The sequence below is a fragment of the Carassius carassius genome, chromosome 46 (genome assembly GCF_963082965.1).
Source record: "Carassius carassius chromosome 46, fCarCar2.1, whole genome shotgun sequence".
NCBI classification, from domain to species: domain Eukaryota; kingdom Metazoa; phylum Chordata; class Actinopteri; order Cypriniformes; family Cyprinidae; genus Carassius; species Carassius carassius.
The window spans coordinates 16419806-16436514 of NC_081800.1; the positions used below are offsets into that span (position 1 = coordinate 16419806).

The following is a 16709-nucleotide window of genomic DNA, read 5'->3' on the forward strand; positions in this document are numbered from 1 at the left end:
ACCCCCAACTGCTCCCCGGGCGCTGCAGCATAAATGGCTGCCCACTGCTCCGGGTGTGTGCTCACAGTGTGTGTGTGTGTGTGTGTGTGTTCACTGCTCTGTGTGTGTGCATTTCGGATGGGTTAAATGCAGAGCACAAATTCTGAGTATGGGTCACCATACTTGGCTGAATGTCACTTTCCCCAGTCAACTGAAAAGAAATGTTCTTCAAGAATTTAGTGAAGAAGATCAAAGAAAATAAGGAAGCGTTATTTTACTTATTCAGTTCTTCCTAAAGCCAAAGAAGTAACATTTAAAATTCACAATGACATTTACCCATCTAATAACTTCCTACATGAAAGATTTAATTGGGAGAACCATTCATGCAGGTTCTGTGAGAAAGATATTGAAACTGTGTTGATCACATGTTTTTCCAATGTGAACCTGTACAGACTTTTTGGCTGGAATTTCGAAACTGGCTTCATTCCAAACATAAATCAATACACCGTTTGACTGAGATCTCAATTAAGGTTGGAGTATTGTTGAAGGAAAAGATCCTAGAATTTTTGATAAATAACTTAATTACTTTGTGCAAATACTATATTCATAGATGTAAGCTTTTAAAGGTTAAACCTCGCTTCAGCGGATGAAAGAATGAACTAAAGATATTTGCAAAGTCTCTTCATTACATGATGGACATGCTTTTAACTTGTTTTTGCTTTTAGAATAAGACCCTCATCCTTCTTTTTCTTTCCCTTTTTTATTCTGTTTTATCTTATGGTGTGATTATTGTGATTGTTTTTGTATTTTTTTCTTTCTATTTGGCTGTATCAACACTAATAATATGTGTTCAGTTGTTGAAATGTGCCGTAAAGGTTTGTAATTGAACTTGATACCTTAATTTAAAAAAAAAAAAAAAAAACATTGGCCAGACACATTGATCTTTACATGAATATATAGGGTGTATAAATGATTTATAGATCAGTAGCCAGACATCAACATTGCTCGCGATATAAGATAAATCTATAAATCCATAGTGTTTATTAATCCTTTTGTGAGTAATTTCACGCAAGCCCTGTGCGTTTTTCTTACACTGCACGTTACAACAGCGTCAGTTCACCATTTTAGCGATGCTGAGATAAAATTACCTGAGTGAAGAACTCACGGCGACGCCATCTTGATGTTTTCAAGTGGAGGTGACGTATTTCCGGTTCGAGAGTGGAGCTCCACTCGCCCATGGTCTGCAGCCAGACCCTTTCAACCGCTTTCAACACTTGGTTCTCATGAAATCATTTAAGTCTGATGACGTTACGATGTGTCATGGAATTTTAGAGGGTGGGAAGGTTCTGTTACCGATTCTAAAAAGCCACTTCACAACTTTAAGGTTCATTATGGTTTATGGAAGTGGATTTTCGACACAGTGGAGTATAAAATATGAATCTGTAAATCATTATAACGTCATAATCACTTAACATCTAAAGCCTTATTGGCACAAGATTAGTATTATTTGGGGACCTTGTGTGATTTAGAAATTACCTCCCCACATCTGAATTTTGTGTGGTGCATTAGCAGGGATTAAGCAAAGCCTGTGATTTTACCAGTTTTGCCAACTTAGCAATTTTGTTGTTAAATTTGACAACTTTTCAGACTATCCTAGCAACTTTTTTTATATCATAGCAACTGCTTTTTCCACGCACATAGGAACAAATTAAGCTATTTTGAAAAAGTTTTTGGCAACTTTTGTAAAGTGAATAAAGGCACATATTTTAATCTAAATCACACATACACACAGAAAGGAAACCATTGAACACCTATCCAACGAAGCAGCACATCAACCTGGATAGAGCTGGAGAAAGATGCAGTCAATCATCAAATGTACATTAAGTTTTAGTTCCAATTGGTCAATAATAAATGCACATTTATGATACATGTTATTAGCTTGTATATATAATTATTGTTCAGTTAGGTAGCCTATATGAAACAAAGTAAAGAGGCCGCACTATGCATATAAAACGTTTATTTTGCACAAACGCGTTTCGGCGTGTGCCTTCTTCAGTGTGCAATCAGGAAAGCTTGTAACCAATCTTAAATACCCACACCAATTGTCATTGACACACCCATCGTCGTCATCATCATCAAAAGTGATACCAGGACCAATGGTGTCGCTATATACTGCAATATAATACACATAATACATCAAGAATTTTAACACATTCCATACACATGTAGTATTAACCTGCATTTATAGGAAACAGCTTAGTGACAGATCTTCATTCATCCCGTGCGGGATGCAAGTATTCAAATTAAAAATATGCCAAGCCTCTCGCTGCAAGAGGAGGTTCTCACGGTCTCCACCTCTTGGAGGCCGATTGACCAGCTCCAAGCCCATAAATTTGAGCATGTTGGCATTATGTCCCACAGAATTAAAGTGTCTTGCAACTGATGATTTATCGTCATTCTTTCTGATGGCACATTTGTGTTCGAAAATTCGGGTTTTCAATTGTCGCTTTGTTTTGCCCACATAAAGTAAACCACAAGGACACGTTAGTAGATACACAATAAAAGTTGATAGACATGTGATTCTGCCCTTTATTTTATACACCCTGCCTGTTTTTGGATGTGTGAAGGAATTTTCTGTGATCATAGAATTACAAGCAGCACAATTCAAACATTTGAAATTCCCGTATGGTATTCTAAAGGGAAAAGGCGAGTGAGTTGGCGCAGAAAGGTGCGAGCGCACTAGCTGATCTCTGAGGTTGGGTGCACGTTTAAAGCAGCTGCGCGGCGGATCTTGGAACGTGTCGCCCAAGTTCGGGTCACTACTTAGAATGTGCCAATGGCGATGTACAATATTCTTTAAGTTATTTGAAATCTGACCATACGTGGATACACAAGTCACTGCAGTGTTAGCGTTATTCTTATCAGTCCGTTTGGTCAACAGATCAGTACGTTGGATGCTGCGTGCGCGTTCCAAACAGTCACGTACTAAATTATGTGTGTATCCCCTGTCAATAAATCTTTGACATAATTCATTTGCTTGTCGCTCAAACACCTCATCATCATCACAAATACGGCGTACTCTTAATAGTTGACTGTAAGGCAAACTGCGTTTGAGAGCAGGTGGATGGAAACTCTGGAAATGTAGGAAGGAGTTACGATCCGTTTCCTTACGATAAATTTCAGTGTGTAACACATTCTCTACTTTCCTTACCAAAACATCCAAAAAGGGCAAGAGCGTATCGTCATGGGTCAATGTTAATTTGATTGCTGGCAATCTCGTATTAACAAAACCATGAAAGGCAGACAATTCCTCTTTTGAACCCGACCACACAAAAAAAATATCATCTATGTATCTGTACCACACTTTTAATTGTTGTTTAAAAGGATTATTGTTATGGATAAAATCCTGTTCGAATTTGCCCATAAATAAGTTTGCATAATTGGGAGCCATGGGAGAACCCATGGCAGTACCCTGGGTTTGTAAGAAAAACTTATTTTGAAACATGAAATAATTTTTCGTTAAAACTTCATTAGCTAATAATAAAATAAACTCTGAATGTGGTACTTTATTTATCTGTAGATAATATTCCAAGGCTGCTAAGCCTGCATCGTGAGGGATATTAGTGTACAAGCTGGTCACATCCATGGAACATAACACATCGGTTGGATTCAACTCTCCAATACCTGACAATTTAACCAAAAAGTCAGTGGTATCTTTTAGAAACGAGGGCAGGTTATGCACTAAATTTTTAATATGGTGATCAACAAATTTAGACAGCGGCTCAGTCACGGATTGATTTCCAGAAACAATTGGGCGACCAGGCGGACTATCCAACCTTTTATGAATTTTTGGTAAGGTATAAAACACTGGTCTTAAGGGGTTAGACTGTAACAAATATTTGTATTCTTTTTCATCAATGATTCCATCAGATAGAGCTCTTTTCATTATAGATTTTATCTCTTCACTAAACCTCATAATGGGGTCTCCGTGTAGACGAGCATAAAAGTTAACATCACCAAGCTGTCTTTCAATTTCTTGTACATACGCAGTCTTGTCCTGGATGACAATAGAACCCCCCTTGTCTGCAGATTTAATCACGATGTCATCATCAGTCTTTAATGCATGTAATGCCTCTTTCTCCGAGGTCAGAAGATTTTGTCTGATCGAATAATTGCCGGGCTTAAGACAGGAAAAAACATCCTGTTCTACCAACCGGCAAAACGTTTCTACTGGTATCACTTTTGATGATGATGACGACGATGGGTGTGTCAATGACAATGGGTGTGGGTATTTAAGATTGGTTACAAGCTTTCCTGATTGCACACTGAAGAAGGCACACGCCGAAACGCGTTTGTGCAAAATAAACGTTTTATATGCATAGTGCGGCCTCTTTACTTTGTTTCATATGTGTTATATAAGGCCAGCACTCTGAAAATCTAAAAAAACATAGTGAAGCCTGCTCCCAACCTTATCACTTGTTGTACTTTTTTGAGCGGAGCTCCTCCAACGATGTCCTATGAAGAAGTGGAGCGCCTCACTGATGTGAGCAGGGCCAGATTAACATTTTGTTGTACCCTGGGCAACAATATTCAAGGGCCCCATCATCACGACCCCAGGATCACCATAATATGGTCATATACAGAATATATTACTGTAATATACAGTAAATATACTCAATACTTCAAATTCTAACTGTCATCAGGTTTATTTTGATTTACAAATATTTAAATGCTCATAGAACTACAAATGCACTACTATGTCCCCTATCAAAGACATTCACTCACATATGATGCTATGAAAACAAAACACATCAGCATCTGTATAATCTGGTAAAATTGACCCACTACATTGAGAGGGAGGGAAATATCCTCCATTTTCACAAAAATGAATAAATAAGCAACTACTTTCAAACCATTGTTTATTAAACAACATTTATTCCCAATAGAAATGTATTGAATTGATATAGCTATAACAGAAGACCACAGGCAACACATCAAGAAACATTTTGGTCCTCAGCTCATTTTAAGCAGAAATCACCCTGACAGGGTGACCCTGTTTCCTCAGAATTCAACAAGGCAATCAAGTTATTAGTCCAACACAAACAATTTGAAATCTGCCAGTTTTCCCTCCACAACAATATACAGCATTTTAATAGAGCTGGCACCTCAAGGAAAAAATAAATAAATAAAATGCAGTATCACTGTTATCTGCTCATAAACATTTTTATCCTAAGCTCATTTTAACTTGTTTTAAAATAGAACAACAACATATCACAGCACAATTAACCAGTTAAACATTGTAGTGCTACATAAACATTTAGAAATCTGTCAATTTCTCTGAAGAAGACAAGACAGAAATAAATGCTACATAATCTGGCAAAGCACACAATTTTAGTCCTAAATAATGAGGAAGTGCATGTTTGAATTTGAAATGCCTTCATTTGGCAAACACATCTTACAATGGCTTTTTTCTGGACTTTGACTGTGCAAACTGGTGTACAGTATAACATCTTCAAAATCAAGGCCACTAACAAGTTCATGTCCAATAGCTAAAATAGAAAGTGCAGAGCCGTGTCTGTGACACAATTTCTCTCTAGAAGACAAGATAAAAATAAATACTACAAAACCTGGCAAAACACACAATTTTAATCCTAAATAATGAGGAAGTGCATGTTTGCTTTCATTTGGCATCTTGTAGAAAAGTCCTGGCTAGCTGAGTTGTCCTCGTCGTTGACGGAAGCTGTTTTTTAACCCCCCCCAGCAATTTGCACTAGACATCCACAATCCATATTTTGAGGGATTCTGCCTTTTGTTCTTTTGTTTTACCAATGTACAACTGCCAATGTAACATTCCATACATTTTTAGAAAGTTAACCTTATGTTTGTGATATTTAGCAGTGAAAAATAAAATAATACCTCAACCAGAACTTTGTTTTTTTTAATTTTGTATTTTAAGCAAAATAACAACATATACATATAAACCACAGTAAAATAATGAAGAATAATTTCCACAATTTAGCAGTTTTAATTGTTTTTGAGTAATAATAATAAACACATCTTAGACTACACTGAAAACACATGAACTGCAAGTGACCATAATTGTTACAGTAAATACACAATGTGTGTGCACGCACACACACTTTACTCTTCAAGACCTCCATCTTCAGTGAAGCAATCCCAGCTACAGTAGCCAGGGTGGTCATCTTCGGAGTAAACCCCAAAAGCACTCCCTATTGTCCATTTCCCTGGTGACCAGCCCCACAGTCTTTGTGAAGCTGGCTGCACTGTAGGCGACTGCACCTAGAGATGATGTAAGGCTTTCTGTACTTTATGTGATAGTGTCTCTTTAAATATCTTCACTGCACCTGTTCAGTATCAACAAAAATGTTTTGTTTGAATGTTTAATGTTTCAGTCAAAAGTTTCATGTTTGGGAAATGGAAGAGAGTGAGATTACTTGGCCTAATTGTTATAGCCACAAAAAACAAGAGGGTCAATCACACTTACTGAAGTCACTATCAAGCCAGCTGAAGTGTGCCTCCTGTTAGTTAAATATGCTCCTGACTGACAATGTTGTTAAATCTCTGGCATGAACAATTACGTCAGATGGGTCAAGTTTAATTACAATACTGACATTGCATTATCATTAATGTTAAAGCAATGTACTTGTTGCTGAAGGTTCCTGGGCCACCACAGTTGTGCTTTGTTGTTCTGATGCATCTGATTGCTGGGCTGGGGACACAAAGAAGACATGAGCACAGCAAAACTGGAACAAGACTATGTCTGTATACTGACATGATGTAAATTCAACACAGAAAAATACGGCATCAAACACCTATGACAGTCCCAAAGCAGACAAGATGATGGTGCCAGAAGATCCAGTCTCTATTTGTGGAGGTGTTATGAGCATGGATAACACTTGATATACATTTGATCTGAAATAAAAAAGTCAAACAATAGAATAATAGAACAACAAAATAGAAAAAATAAAAATGTACATGTTAATGTCACATGTAAAAAGACTTTGACTTCTAGGATGGCAACATACATTTAAAATGTAAAGAGTTCTGCATCTTCCATGCCAATCCTATCCCTGCAAGTGAATGAAAAATTAAATATGAAAACAACCTCCTCATATGACCTTTTTAACATTATACAACAAATGCTAAAGGCATACACACACAAAACGATTGTGTCCTTTCATTATTCACTACGTTATTTTTTAAGTTACACCTATGCTAGCCGTCATGTACTGAAGGTAAAAATTTAAAGAGCAAACAATTAACAAATAAGTTTATCAGAAATGTATTATCCAAACCATACTTCCCGTACTTCCGTAGAGGGAAGTCGTGGCCTAATGGTTAGAGAGTCGGACTCCCAATCGAAAGGTTGTGAGTTGGAGTCCCGGGCCGGCAGGAATTGTGGGTGGGGGGAGTGCATGTACAGTTCTCTCTCCACCTTCAATACCACGACTTAGGTGCCCTTGAGCAAGGCATCGAACCCCCAACTGCTCCCCGGGCGCTGCAGCATAAATGGCTGCCCACTGCTCCGGGTGTGTGCTCACAGTGTGTGTGTGTGTGTGTGTGTGTTCACTGCTCTGTGTGTGTGCATTTCGGATGGGTTAAATGCAGAGCACAAATTCTGAGTATGGGTCACCATACTTGGCTGAATGTCACTTTCCCCAGTCAACTGAAAAGAAATGTTCTTCAAGAATTTAGTGAAGAAGATCAAAGAAAATAAGGAAGCGTTATTTTACTTATTCAGTTCTTCCTAAAGCCAAAGAAGTAACATTTAAAATTCACAATGACATTTACCCATCTAATAACTTCCTACATGAAAGATTTAATTGGGAGAACCATTCATGCAGGTTCTGTGAGAAAGATATTGAAACTGTGTTGATCACATGTTTTTCCAATGTGAACCTGTACAGACTTTTTGGCTGGAATTTCGAAACTGGCTTCATTCCAAACATAAATCAATACACCGTTTGACTGAGATCTCAATTAAGGTTGGAGTATTGTTGAAGGAAAAGATCCTAGAATTTTTGATAAATAACTTAATTACTTTGTGCAAATACTATATTCATAGATGTAAGCTTTTAAAGGTTAAACCTCGCTTCAGCGGATGAAAGAATGAACTAAAGATATTTGCAAAGTCTCTTCATTACATGATGGACATGCTTTTAACTTGTTTTTGCTTTTAGAATAAGACCCTCATCCTTCTTTTTCTTTCCCTTTTTTATTCTGTTTTATCTTATGGTGTGATTATTGTGATTGTTTTTGTATTTTTTTCTTTCTATTTGGCTGTATCAACACTAATAATATGTGTTCAGTTGTTGAAATGTGCCGTAAAGGTTTGTAATTGAACTTGATACCTTAATTTAAAAAAAAAAAAAAAAAACATTGGCCAGACACATTGATCTTTACATGAATATATAGGGTGTATAAATGATTTATAGATCAGTAGCCAGACATCAACATTGCTCGCGATATAAGATAAATCTATAAATCCATAGTGTTTATTAATCCTTTTGTGAGTAATTTCACGCAAGCCCTGTGCGTTTTTCTTACACTGCACGTTACAACAGCGTCAGTTCACCATTTTAGCGATGCTGAGATAAAATTACCTGAGTGAAGAACTCACGGCGACGCCATCTTGATGTTTTCAAGTGGAGGTGACGTATTTCCGGTTCGAGAGTGGAGCTCCACTCGCCCATGGTCTGCAGCCAGACCCTTTCAACCGCTTTCAACACTTGGTTCTCATGAAATCATTTAAGTCTGATGACGTTACGATGTGTCATGGAATTTTAGAGGGTGGGAAGGTTCTGTTACCGATTCTAAAAAGCCACTTCACAACTTTAAGGTTCATTATGGTTTATGGAAGTGGATTTTCGACACAGTGGAGTATAAAATATGAATCTGTAAATCATTATAACGTCATAATCACTTAACATCTAAAGCCTTATTGGCACAAGATTAGTATTATTTGGGGACCTTGTGTGATTTAGAAATTACCTCCCCACATCTGAATTTTGTGTGGTGCATTAGCAGGGATTAAGCAAAGCCTGTGATTTTACCAGTTTTGCCAACTTAGCAATTTTGTTGTTAAATTTGACAACTTTTCAGACTATCCTAGCAACTTTTTTTATATCATAGCAACTGCTTTTTCCACGCACATAGGAACAAATTAAGCTATTTTGAAAAAGTTTTTGGCAACTTTTGTAAAGTGAATAAAGGCACATATTTTAATCTAAATCACACATACACACAGAAAGGAAACCATTGAACACCTATCCAACGAAGCAGCACATCAACCTGGATAGAGCTGGAGAAAGATGCAGTCAATCATCAAATGTACATTAAGTTTTAGTTCCAATTGGTCAATAATAAATGCACATTTATGATACATGTTATTAGCTTGTATATATAATTATTGTTCAGTTAGGTAGCCTATATGAAACAAAGTAAAGAGGCCGCACTATGCATATAAAACGTTTATTTTGCACAAACGCGTTTCGGCGTGTGCCTTCTTCAGTGTGCAATCAGGAAAGCTTGTAACCAATCTTAAATACCCACACCAATTGTCATTGACACACCCATCGTCGTCATCATCATCAAAAGTGATACCAGGACCAATGGTGTCGCTATATACTGCAATATAATACACATAATACATCAAGAATTTTAACACATTCCATACACATGTAGTATTAACCTGCATTTATAGGAAACAGCTTAGTGACAGATCTTCATTCATCCCGTGCGGGATGCAAGTATTCAAATTAAAAATATGCCAAGCCTCTCGCTGCAAGAGGAGGTTCTCACGGTCTCCACCTCTTGGAGGCCGATTGACCAGCTCCAAGCCCATAAATTTGAGCATGTTGGCATTATGTCCCACAGAATTAAAGTGTCTTGCAACTGATGATTTATCGTCATTCTTTCTGATGGCACATTTGTGTTCGAAAATTCGGGTTTTCAATTGTCGCTTTGTTTTGCCCACATAAAGTAAACCACAAGGACACGTTAGTAGATACACAATAAAAGTTGATAGACATGTGATTCTGCCCTTTATTTTATACACCCTGCCTGTTTTTGGATGTGTGAAGGAATTTTCTGTGATCATAGAATTACAAGCAGCACAATTCAAACATTTGAAATTCCCGTATGGTATTCTAAAGGGAAAAGGCGAGTGAGTTGGCGCAGAAAGGTGCGAGCGCACTAGCTGATCTCTGAGGTTGGGTGCACGTTTAAAGCAGCTGCGCGGCGGATCTTGGAACGTGTCGCCCAAGTTCGGGTCACTACTTAGAATGTGCCAATGGCGATGTACAATATTCTTTAAGTTATTTGAAATCTGACCATACGTGGATACACAAGTCACTGCAGTGTTAGCGTTATTCTTATCAGTCCGTTTGGTCAACAGATCAGTACGTTGGATGCTGCGTGCGCGTTCCAAACAGTCACGTACTAAATTATGTGTGTATCCCCTGTCAATAAATCTTTGACATAATTCATTTGCTTGTCGCTCAAACACCTCATCATCATCACAAATACGGCGTACTCTTAATAGTTGACTGTAAGGCAAACTGCGTTTGAGAGCAGGTGGATGGAAACTCTGGAAATGTAGGAAGGAGTTACGATCCGTTTCCTTACGATAAATTTCAGTGTGTAACACATTCTCTACTTTCCTTACCAAAACATCCAAAAAGGGCAAGAGCGTATCGTCATGGGTCAATGTTAATTTGATTGCTGGCAATCTCGTATTAACAAAACCATGAAAGGCAGACAATTCCTCTTTTGAACCCGACCACACAAAAAAAATATCATCTATGTATCTGTACCACACTTTTAATTGTTGTTTAAAAGGATTATTGTTATGGATAAAATCCTGTTCGAATTTGCCCATAAATAAGTTTGCATAATTGGGAGCCATGGGAGAACCCATGGCAGTACCCTGGGTTTGTAAGAAAAACTTATTTTGAAACATGAAATAATTTTTCGTTAAAACTTCATTAGCTAATAATAAAATAAACTCTGAATGTGGTACTTTATTTATCTGTAGATAATATTCCAAGGCTGCTAAGCCTGCATCGTGAGGGATATTAGTGTACAAGCTGGTCACATCCATGGAACATAACACATCGGTTGGATTCAACTCTCCAATACCTGACAATTTAACCAAAAAGTCAGTGGTATCTTTTAGAAACGAGGGCAGGTTATGCACTAAATTTTTAATATGGTGATCAACAAATTTAGACAGCGGCTCAGTCACGGATTGATTTCCAGAAACAATTGGGCGACCAGGCGGACTATCCAACCTTTTATGAATTTTTGGTAAGGTATAAAACACTGGTCTTAAGGGGTTAGACTGTAACAAATATTTGTATTCTTTTTCATCAATGATTCCATCAGATAGAGCTCTTTTCATTATAGATTTTATCTCTTCACTAAACCTCATAATGGGGTCTCCGTGTAGACGAGCATAAAAGTTAACATCACCAAGCTGTCTTTCAATTTCTTGTACATACGCAGTCTTGTCCTGGATGACAATAGAACCCCCCTTGTCTGCAGATTTAATCACGATGTCATCATCAGTCTTTAATGCATGTAATGCCTCTTTCTCCGAGGTCAGAAGATTTTGTCTGATCGAATAATTGCCGGGCTTAAGACAGGAAAAAACATCCTGTTCTACCAACCGGCAAAACGTTTCTACTGGTATCACTTTTGATGATGATGACGACGATGGGTGTGTCAATGACAATGGGTGTGGGTATTTAAGATTGGTTACAAGCTTTCCTGATTGCACACTGAAGAAGGCACACGCCGAAACGCGTTTGTGCAAAATAAACGTTTTATATGCATAGTGCGGCCTCTTTACTTTGTTTCATATGTGTTATATAAGGCCAGCACTCTGAAAATCTAAAAAAACATAGTGAAGCCTGCTCCCAACCTTATCACTTGTTGTACTTTTTTGAGCGGAGCTCCTCCAACGATGTCCTATGAAGAAGTGGAGCGCCTCACTGATGTGAGCAGGGCCAGATTAACATTTTGTTGTACCCTGGGCAACAATATTCAAGGGCCCCATCATCACGACCCCAGGATCACCATAATATGGTCATATACAGAATATATTACTGTAATATACAGTAAATATACTCAATACTTCAAATTCTAACTGTCATCAGGTTTATTTTGATTTACAAATATTTAAATGCTCATAGAACTACAAATGCACTACTATGTCCCCTATCAAAGACATTCACTCACATATGATGCTATGAAAACAAAACACATCAGCATCTGTATAATCTGGTAAAATTGACCCACTACATTGAGAGGGAGGGAAATATCCTCCATTTTCACAAAAATGAATAAATAAGCAACTACTTTCAAACCATTGTTTATTAAACAACATTTATTCCCAATAGAAATGTATTGAATTGATATAGCTATAACAGAAGACCACAGGCAACACATCAAGAAACATTTTGGTCCTCAGCTCATTTTAAGCAGAAATCACCCTGACAGGGTGACCCTGTTTCCTCAGAATTCAACAAGGCAATCAAGTTATTAGTCCAACACAAACAATTTGAAATCTGCCAGTTTTCCCTCCACAACAATATACAGCATTTTAATAGAGCTGGCACCTCAAGGAAAAAATAAATAAATAAAATGCAGTATCACTGTTATCTGCTCATAAACATTTTTATCCTAAGCTCATTTTAACTTGTTTTAAAATAGAACAACAACATATCACAGCACAATTAACCAGTTAAACATTGTAGTGCTACATAAACATTTAGAAATCTGTCAATTTCTCTGAAGAAGACAAGACAGAAATAAATGCTACATAATCTGGCAAAGCACACAATTTTAGTCCTAAATAATGAGGAAGTGCATGTTTGAATTTGAAATGCCTTCATTTGGCAAACACATCTTACAATGGCTTTTTTCTGGACTTTGACTGTGCAAACTGGTGTACAGTATAACATCTTCAAAATCAAGGCCACTAACAAGTTCATGTCCAATAGCTAAAATAGAAAGTGCAGAGCCGTGTCTGTGACACAATTTCTCTCTAGAAGACAAGATAAAAATAAATACTACAAAACCTGGCAAAACACACAATTTTAATCCTAAATAATGAGGAAGTGCATGTTTGCTTTCATTTGGCATCTTGTAGAAAAGTCCTGGCTAGCTGAGTTGTCCTCGTCGTTGACGGAAGCTGACTTAACAGAACTGTCGGCAACATTAACAGGAGTGAAGAAATTACCTATTTTAGGTATATACTTTACCTTTTCTGCGTTTCTGATGTCCTTTTCCTTTTTTAATTTCCGCTTCGTGCTCCCATTTAGCTTCTCCATGTCAGATTTTTTTCTGTTGTAGCAACGCCTGACGTAACCCGCTCGGCGTAACATTTGACCAACCTCATGCGGACTGACCAATGAGGAGAGGGTCTTAACTTGAGGCCCTCTCTTCATTGGTCATTCCGCATGAGACTGACTCTCAACCGCTCTCAACTCACGTTCAAAGTCATAGGCAGCGCAGCGTCTCTCTGTGCAGCGCAAAAGCCCGTGTTGACAGTTTGTTTAATGTAAAGCGGGAGATTACCAGATACAGTATTTTGCTCGTGCCCTTGCTGCCCTGGGCCCCTTAGAGGTCTTGGGCCCCTGGGCAATTGCCCAGTTGCCCGTATGGTTAATCCGGCCCTGGATGTGAGAGCAAGTATTTTCACCTACACCGAAAAAGACTCTGAACAAATCCTTTTTCCCACACTGACGATGGAAACGCCAACTGATAATTGGGAAATGCAATACAATCAGCTGGAGGATTTACGTAAGAAAGAAACAAGAGCACTGATGCACGGAAGTGTACTCTCCCAGTACTGGAGAAATAAGCGCATACCCAGAGGATTACGGATAATGAAGGAACCCACATTGGGTCGGGATGATCCAGAGTTCTGTAAGAAATGGTGCGATATCCTCAATAAGTGCTCTCTTGATCTGATGCTGTTAATTGTTGACAATCAAAACAAGAAACTCGTTACAATCAACCAGGAGATTGCCGACCTAGAGGCACAACTCAAGACAAAATTCTCCTCATCGCAACTGAAAGAACTCATACAGAAGTGTGACGCGCAGATAAGTACCTATAAGACGGAGACGCAACATAAAAAAATGGAGAAATATCGTAGAGACACTATGGATTATCGCAACAACAATGTCTACCCCTGGCTTCGGGATAACCATGGCCTTGGAGGTGGTAGGCCGAAACCAAGGCAAAGGCAACGTAATACCGTGAGTAGCGCCTCATCTGGAGACTGGAGCACTGACACCGACTCATCCACAAGCAGGCGTTTTTTACGCTCCAACACCAGGGCTTTCCAAGGACCTCCCCGCACGTTTCAGGGCGGCACTACAAGACGCGGAGGGGGAATAAGAAGCGCAAGAGGACAGAGTTAAAGGACAACGTCATTAACATCTCATCCAAACAGCTAAGTCAAGGTCAACTTTCTGTTTTATCCAAAGGTCTTTCATTCGTTCCTGTAAAGGGAAATGATCCTTTTGTGACTAAAATTGAATTGTTTAAGTTTTTTAGATCTATTCGTCTTAAGGCATTCTATTCAAAAGGAAATGTAAGACAATATAACCAACATGTGACTATCACATCTGAGGAACCCTCTCCCGTCTCTAAAAAGACGCTGTTTAAACCTAAGAGCACTTTTCTTCCTCCCATGAACAATTCTTCAGTAGAAACGTTTTGCCGGTTGGTAGAACAGGATGTTTTTTCCTGTCTTAAGCCCGGCAATTATTCGATCAGACAAAATCTTCTGACCTCGGAGAAAGAGGCATTACATGCATTAATGACTGATGATGACATCGTGATTAAATCTGCAGACAAGGGGGGTTCTATTGTCATCCAGGACAAGACTGCGTATGTACAAGAAATTGAAAGACAGCTTGGTGATGTTAACTTTTATGCTCGTCTACATGGAGACCCCATTATGAGGTTTAGTGAAGAGATAAAATCTATAATGAAAAGAGCTCTATCTGATGGAATCATTGATGAAAAATAATACAAATATTTGTTACAGTCTAACCCCTTAAGACCAGTGTTTTATACCTTACCAAAAATTCATAAAAGGTTGGATAGTGCGCCTGGTCGCCCAATTGTTTCTGGAAATCAATCCGTGACTGAGCCGCTGTCTAAATTTGTTGATCACCATATTAAAAATTTAGTGCATAACCTGCCCTCGTTTCTAAAAGATACCACTGACTTTTTGGTTAAATTGTCAGGTATTGGGGAGTTGAATCCAACCGATGTGTTATGTTCCATGGATGTGACCAGCTTGTACACTAATATCCCTCACGATGCAGGCTTAGCAGCCTTGGAATATTATCTACAGATAAATAAAGTACCACATTCAGAGTTTATTTTATTATTTGCTAATGAAGTTTTAACGAAAAATTATTTCATGTTTCAAAATAAGTTTTTCTTACAAACCCAGGGTACTGCCATGGGTTCTCCCATGGCTCCCAATTATGCAAACTTATTTATGGGCAAATTCGAACAGGATTTTATCCATAACAATAATCCTTTTAAACAACAATTAAAAGTGTGGTACAGATACATAGATGATATTTTTTTTGTGTGGTCGGGTTCAAAAGAGGAATTGTCTGCCTTTCATGGTTTTGTTAATACGAGATTGCCAGCAATCAAATTAACATTGACCCATGACGATACGCTCTTGCCCTTTTTGGATGTTTTGGTAAGGAAAGTAGAGAATGTGTTACACACTGAAATTTATCGTAAGGAAACGGATCGTAACTCCTTCCTACATTTCCAGAGTTTCCATCCACCTGCTCTCAAACGCAGTTTGCCTTACAGTCAACTATTAAGAGTACGCCGTATTTGTGATGATGATGAGGTGTTTGAGCGACAAGCAAATGAATTATGTCAAAGATTTATTGACAGGGGATACACACATAATTTAGTACGTGACTGTTTGGAACGCGCACGCAGCATCCAACGTACTGATCTGTTGACCAAACGGACTGATAAGAATAACGCTAACACTGCAGTGACTTGTGTATCCACGTATGGTCAGATTTCAAATAACTTAAAGAATATTGTACATCGCCATTGGCACATTCTAAGTAGTGACCCGAACTTGGGTGACACGTTCCAAGATCCGCCGCGCAGCTGCTTTAAACGTGCACCCAACCTCAGAGATCAGCTAGTGCGCTCGCACCTTTCTGCGCCAACTCACTAGCCTTTTCCCTTTAGAATACCATACGGGAATTTCAAATGTTTGAATTGTGCTGCTTGTAATTATATGATCACAGAAAATTCCTTCACACATCCAAAAACAGGCAGGGTGTATAAAATAAAGGGCAGAATCACATGTCTATCAACTTTTATTGTGTATCTACTAACGTGTCCTTGTGGTTTACTTTATGTGGGCAAAACAAAGCGACAATTGAAAACCCGAATTTTCGAACACAAATGTGCCATCAGAAAGAATGACGATAAATCATCAGTTGCAAGACACTTTAATTCTGTGGGACCTAATGCCAACATGCTCAAATTTATGGGCTTGGAGCTGGTCAATCGGCCTCCAAGAGGTGGAGACCGTGAGAACCTCCTCTTGTCACAGTGTCTGGGTTGTGTTCCCTGGGTTTCCACTAGGTGTCCTCAGTTCCCACAGTGTTTATCATTTATCACTTCCTGTCTCCTTA

At 38.4% G+C, this 16709-nt stretch overlaps 1 long non-coding RNA gene across 2 annotated transcripts; it reads right to left on the minus strand.

Annotated features, from left to right (window-relative positions):
* Window positions 1-5984: 5984 nt before the first annotated feature.
* LOC132129336 (uncharacterized) lies at window positions 5985-6914 on the minus strand. Of its 2 annotated transcripts, XR_009428488.1 has the most exons (3): window positions 6813-6914; window positions 6485-6709; window positions 5985-6344 (listed from the first exon to the last, which is right to left on the minus strand). It is a non-coding gene; the product is annotated as an uncharacterized LOC132129336 (long non-coding RNA). The 2 variants fall into 2 exon arrangements; XR_009428487.1 differs by lacking the exon at window positions 6813-6914 and having other exon boundaries at window positions 6485-6800.
* Window positions 6915-16709: the final 9795 nt, after the last annotated feature.